Source organism: Cervus elaphus, chromosome 12, assembly GCF_910594005.1.
Source record: "Cervus elaphus chromosome 12, mCerEla1.1, whole genome shotgun sequence".
NCBI lineage: Eukaryota > Metazoa > Chordata > Mammalia > Artiodactyla > Cervidae > Cervus > Cervus elaphus.
Window position 1 is genome coordinate 25,265,561 of NC_057826.1, and position 7,248 is coordinate 25,272,808.

Sequence of the window (7,248 nt, forward strand, 5' to 3'; positions counted from 1 at the left end):
GTGAAAGTGAAGGAGGAGGGGACTAATTAGACTGGCTGGTCTGGCCAAGCCTCTCCGAGTAAGTGACATGTAGAATGAGACTTGAAGCATGACAAGGAGCCATCCACATGAACAACATCAAGAAGGGCCTCACAAGAGAAAGGAGCAGCAAGTTTGAGAGAACATGCAAGAAATATGCTCATGTGTGTTTGTATTCAATCTGACATTTAATCTGAAGGTATTCCAAATAAAAGAAATTCCCCTTAAGTGGGGTTAATCATCATATACGTCTCCATTAAATGTTCAAGTTGTGTTCTTAAGAAAACCCTGTTACCTTTGGGCAAGTAATAGAAGAGACCCTCTTTCAGGGACCCACAACAAAAAGACTACTCCAAAATTATAATACCAAGAGGTTAAACTATTTAGAGTGGGGGTGAGGGCTTGGGGGTTTGACTTGACCAGATGATAATAGACTTTCCAGATAGACTTGGACACAAGATCCATTTCCAGCTCAGAGGATTTTACTCTGTTCCCACTCAATTCCAAGTCACCTGTCTAGGACCCAGGAAACCGTGGTATGATATTTCACAACTGGCCATTCCCCTGTTCTCAACGTCTAAAGATGAGGCCGGGATGGCCCAGAGGCCCAAAATAGGTAAACACTATCACCATGTCCATTTTAGAGGTGCTGTTGTTGAGTGACGTCCTGGAGGTGCCAGAATATTTCTAAATCTGGGAATAAGTAGGACTGTGTGGCTTAGAGTCATGGATATAGCTGTACAACATGAAATGGTCTCTATCCTTCCCTCTGTATTGGCATCTTATTGCCTTTTATTTGTTTTGGAAAAAATGATCTGTTAAGGTCTGGGTCAAATCTAAGAACTCCACCATCTTTGTAAAGAGTTGTTTTGCTACCTAAAAATGTTAACTGTGCTACTGAAAGAGTAACTGGAACAATTCTGTAACAAATTGCAACATCTGTTGCAAGTGCATCTAAAGCAATTGCAAATTGTATTCAAGAAATAGAAATCTTATTTCTGAATGCAGTCTCCTCCTGCAAGAGCCTCCTGCAGGATAGTGTCTTGATGTGCTGCTCAGTGAACTAAGTGATGAGGAGACAGTGGTGAATAAGCCACACACGTGCTCAGCCCTTATGGGTCTCAAGATTTACCAGAAGAAACAGACATTAAACAGTCATTACAGAACTGACTATTATTATTGCAGTTGGGGGAAATGGCATGCGGGAGAAAAAAGCACAGGGTATGGTGAGACTGCATGGCAGGGGAGACTGAAGGTAGTCTGGAAGATCAGGAGGAAATGATCACGGTGGGAGGACAATCCCAGGCAGAGGAAACCCAGTGGCAACAAAATCAAGTGAAACAAGGAATGGAATATACGAGGAGTTTATACTCTACGTGGCATTGAGAAGACTTTTCAGCCTTGGATCGGCGATGGCCTACAAGTCATCTTTCCTCTGAGTTTAATAAAATGATTTGTTCAAGAAGCAGAATGTACATAAATATTGGCGGTATGGCAGAAAATGATATGTTTACAGGAGAAAGTCTTAGTAATGATAATAGCAACTCCAACTTGGACTACAGATGGTTTGGGTTTATTTAACTCAAATGTATGACATTCTTCTAAATTAAACTGAATTGTAATTGTTTCTTTTAAAAATAAGATGTGGATAGTGCTATTTTCTATTAACACTTCTATCTAGAGCAATAAGAAAAAAAGATTACTGGTCTAAATGAACCACTAGAGGGCCCTTCTGCCCCTAGAGTAGCTTCCAGCTGCTCCTGCTAAGTCGCTTAAGTCTTGTCCGACCCCATAGTGGGCAGCAGACCAGGCTCCCCCGTCCCTGGGATTCTCCAGGCAAGAACACTGGAGTATTCTTCTCCAATGCATGAAAATGAAAAGTGAAAGTGAAGCTGCTCAGTTGTGTCCGACTCGCAGCGACCCCAGGGACTGCAGCCTACCAGGCTCCTCCGTCCATGGGATTTTCCAGGCAAGAGTACTGGAGTGGGTTGCCATTGCTTTCTCCCAGAGTAGCTTCCAGAGAAAGCTTTAAAACTGCTCTCACTGCATTACTCACAGAAGCCCATATGTCAGCATGAATTGTTTCTTTTAATATCTTGCAAATCTATGTAATAATACATATTTTGGAAAGAACTCATCTATTATCCTCCTAGGTAATTAATTTTCTCCCCCACAATGACTTCTCTACCAGCATCTGCGGTCTTCTATTCTGCCTTCCCTGTCCCTGGCCCTCCTGTCTCCTCGGATGGAAGGGTTACCCAGCTCTTACCTAGGGCCAAACTCTCCCTCTCCCCTCATGCCCATCCTCCCTTACCTCTCGTAAGACATCTAATTGTTCCTGTACTTGATCATGTCCATCACCCACAAACAGGCTACTTCTCCATTCACTGGAGGGGTGGGTGGAGGCACTTTTAAGCCTCTTGTTTCACTCCTCCTTCAGCTACCTCCCCATTCCTCCTTCCCTCTCTACCAGTGGCTCCAGTTCCTCTCCTCCTACTGTCTCCTGAACCCATTCCAATCTGGCTTCCCCACTGGCTCTTGTCAAGTCCCCGTTAAACTTTTAATTGCTAAATCCAAGGGCCAGTCTCAGCTTTTACCCTGTCTTCCTCCCTGACCTCCTAGCAGCATGTGACAGGGTTGATCATTCCCTTCTCCTTGAAATACCTTCTTCTGACAATGTCTAGCACCAGCCTTCTCTATTTCCTCATCTTTCTCATGCTGTAACTTTGGAGTCCCTTGGGGTTCTCTGTCTACACTCGCTCACCTGTGAACTCAGTCAGGTTCAGTGTTGAAAATACTGCCAGTAGATTGAAAACACCCTCATGTACATCCCCAACCTGGATCACTCTCCTGAACTCACGTTCGTATCTAACATCCTATTTGCATTTCCACTTAGATATCTAACATGCATCTTAGCATGGTAAGTGTGTTCACAGCAGAGCTGCTGGTTTCTCTTCCAAACCCATGCCCTCAGCCTTCTCCCCTCAGTTACCGTAAGTAACTCCATCCTCCCACTTCCCTACAAATCTCTTGGAGCCATCCTTGATGCCTCTCTTCCACTCACTCCCCGTAACTCTTGGTGAAAATACATCCAGAATTTAACCCCTGCTTATGAAATCCCACAGCTGAGGTCCTGGGCCGAGCCACCACCATCTGCCACTTGGATTCTTACTCTCATCTCTTAACTGTGCTCCCTGTTTCCACCCTTGTCCTCCAATAACTTAATACAAACTCAAAAGCCAGACTGAACTTCTTCAGTGTAAGCAAATGACCCCTTCATCTGAAGACTTCTGATTATCTCAGAGTCAACCTCGAGGTTCTTAGCCTAGAAAGCCCCACAACTTGGCCTTTTCTTGCACTTGCCTGATTGCTCACTCTGCCCACCACACTGGCCGCCTGCTGTTCTGTGTGCACCCCAGGGCCAGCTGTGTGCACCCCAGGGCCAGAGCAAGGGTGGTGCTTGCTCTCGCCTCCCACACAACCAGATGTAGACGGCCTGCCCTCTCACTTCTGCTCTTTACTCGAATTTTAATACTCTGTCCCACTCTCCTGTTTTCTTTTTCTCCAGAGCACATATCGCCAGCTGACAAACTCTATACTTTATTCATTTGTTTACTGTTTGTCTTCCTCCCACTAAACTGTAAGCTCTCAGGACAGGGATTTTTATATTGTTCACCGCTTACTCTCTAGAACATAATAGGCACTGAGTAAGCTTAATGACTCAAATGATTTCCAGTCACTGTAATAAACATTTGAGTGCTTATTTGTGTAACATACTGTAAAAAATGATGACAATGAACATAATATTATATTAGCCTTATCCTTCAAGAGCTCACTAGCTAATAAATACAGAACCTGTATAAATATAAATAAATATAAACATACAAAATATAAACATAAAATATATATATATATATAGACATAAAATAGGACATAACACACACACAGAATTCAGTGAAATAAAATAGGAAAGGAATAATTCATTCTAATCTATGAAGATGGCCTTTTAATATATAACATTAGTGTTTAGTTATATTTTCAATAGAGTAAATATTCTCTGGTAAATATTTTAATAGTTAATAGTAACTATTTAATAGTTAATAGTTACATTTGAAGGTGGAAACTGTGAAGTTCTAGTTTTTATTCTTATTTCCTGTAGCACATACAACATATGGCTTCCCTGGTGACTCAGATAGTAAAGAATCTGCCTGCTGTGTGGAAGACCCGGGTTCAATCCCTGGGTCGGGAAGATCCCCTGGAGGAGGGCATGGCAACCCACTCCAGTATTCTTGCCTGGAGAACCCCCATGGACAGAGAAGCCTGGTGGGTACAGTCCATGGGGTTGCAAAGGGTCAGGCATGACTGAGCAACTAAGAACAGAAACAGGACTACAAGCTTCTTTGGTGGCACCATCGTAAAGAATACACCTGCCAATGCAGGAGACACAAGAGACATGGGTTCAGTCCTTGGGTCAAGAATCCCATGGACAGAGGAGCCTGGCAGGCTACAGTCCATAGGGTCAGAAAGAATCGGACACGACTGAAGCGACTTAGCACACACGCATACATACAACATATACAAATATTGAATCATTTTATTGTGCACCTAAAACTAATATAATGTTATATGCCAATTATACTTCAATAAAAAAAGGAAGAGAGGACGGGAGGAGGGGATCATTCTATTTACAGCACGCTGCCACTTGCTTTCTTCGGTGGTGATTATTACATTCACCTTTCCATGTCAGCCCTCCTCCCTGCTCCTAGTTCCTTCTTACCGCTTCCTGGTCTCTGTTCCATCCTAGATTTTCCATCTGCAGCAACAACATTATCCCAGCAGATGCCTGCATCTACTACTCTCTGAAATTTCGGAAGGGGAGCACTGGGGAAAAATGTTTTTCAAATCACTCCAAAAAGAATAGCTTTCTGAACAATGATTTTATGGCATTGAGAACAACTGTGAGCTTCTCAGAAATCAATGTATCATCAATTATACATACTTGTATCATTGTGTCAAATATTGAGGCAAAATTAACAACATTATATATTACTAATCATTACATAGACTCTACTACTGAAAACCTGCACAAAAGTATTGACTTTTAGTCCTACTTGGGATTTATTATGGTGAAAACTACTTTACCTGCACATACACAATTGAAGCCAATTAGCATTGTTCACATTGAGAAATCGGAGAAATGGTTTTAAAAACTGTTGAGAGGCAATGCCAGACACGTATGCTCCAGAGTTAACAAGAGACCTTCAACATCATCTGTGCCTTTAAAAATACAGATATTCCTGGGCATCCGTGCAGACCTACCCAATCAGAATCTCTGGGGCTGGGTCCCAGACACGTGCATTTTTTAAAGCTCCACACGTGACGCTGATACACAGGCAGGGTTGGGAGCCACCCCAGCCTTCTTTTTATGTGACAGAAATGCTGGCTATTCACTCGAGTCCTGCTTCCCTTCCACAGCGGGCATTGCAGCTGCAAAGTGACAAGCCAGCACTCTCCAAATGCTTGCAGGCAGAGCCTTCTGATTGAGTTCTGGCCACTGGAACATGGGCAAAAGCAACATCAACCACATCCAGACCTGGCCCTTTACCACCTTCTACTCACTCTTTCCTCTCTTCACCTCTGAGTAGGTGGCTAATGCCTAGGGCAACCTTCCCTAGGCTGTTAAAATTGAGACTTTTTAACTTTCTAGGCCCTCCCTAGAAAGTTAAAAATATCAGTTAACAAAGAGATCTTCATGTTTTACTCCACCAGATAATGGTAAAATAGATTCAAAATGATTTTCTGGATGAACGTTGTGACTTCTCTTAAATGTGTATTAATATCCCACTCCTTCCAAACAGCCTTTTTGAAGCTTGAAGCTTGTTAATTTATGACTGGGCTTCCCTGGTAGCTCAGCTAGTAAAGAGTTCGCCTGCAATGCAGGAAACCCAGTTTGATTCCTGGGTCAGGAAGATCCCCTAGAGAAGGGCATGGCAACCCACTCCAGTATTCTTGCCTGGAGAATCCCCATGGACAGAAGAGCCTGGCGGGCTACAGTCCACGGGGTTGCAAAGAGTCGGACATGACTGAGCAACTAAGCATAGCAATTTATGACTACAAGCTCCCTTGGGGGCCCTGTAGTAAAGAATCCTCCTGCAATGCAGGAGACACAAGAGACATGGGTTCAATCCTTGGGTCGGGAAGATCCTCCGGAGTAGGAAATGGCAACCCTCTCCATTATTCTTGCCTAAGAGTCAGGCATGACTGAACGACTGAGCACACAATTTATGACTATAGGATCAACTCCTACATCTGTGGAGTGTCCCAAAATTTCACCTTCCCCACCCAAGTGTCACAGAGCCCCTCCTCCCCGGTCATCTACAAGGCAACCTCAGAGGGGGTTTAGGTGTATATGCCCTTGTCTCCGACAGCTTAGCTTGCCCTGTCCCCTCTTCCCTTGTCATTTCAGAGTCTCTTCCTTTTCCTATTTCTCAGAGACAGAGAAGAAAAAGGATGTGAATAGAAGACGGTACTGAGACAATCAGGGGGTATGGTGTCTGTCTGTTTCTTCTAATCCTGAGATAAGGCAGAAATCCTTCTGCTAGGTGAGCACAGTACTTACATTCACCCAGAGCTGGGAACCCGAGTGTGAATCTGGAAGAGGCATGGGATGTTGCTAACCTGGAGTCCCACGGCCCACCTGTGTTAGTTGAGTCTCGGCAGCGGGCTACCTGTTGGCTCATTTCTCCAGTTAATTCAGCCACTGTTACAACAGATCCCACGGCGGTGCCCTTGCTGGCTGTTTAAATACAGAGCATGCTCAATGTGGCTGGGGTGGAGGTGGCGGGGAGTGGGGAAGGCACTTGTCTCCCTGGTAAAAGAATCAGTTCAATGTACTTTAGAGACTGATTCTTGGAGGCTCTTTGCAGGAGAAACATCCAGCAACCATTCCTCGAATGTCGCCCAGCTCTACTAAAGACTGCCCCAGTCCAAACTGACCTCTCCTGGAGAGGATGTCAAAATGTCCCACTGAGTGATTGCGGTAAGGGGAGAATTAAGTATTTTCTTTACAAAGACCATGGTTGAAGCAGGCTTTGTTGTCTTCACTAGTTTTGTGGTTCTTTTGCTAACACTGTTCCCAAATCTCAGCTCTTCCACCTCAGAGTGTGTGCACAAGGGCGCATGCCCATGTGTCCACACACACAGAAAATAGAGCTCTTTCTGTGACAGCTC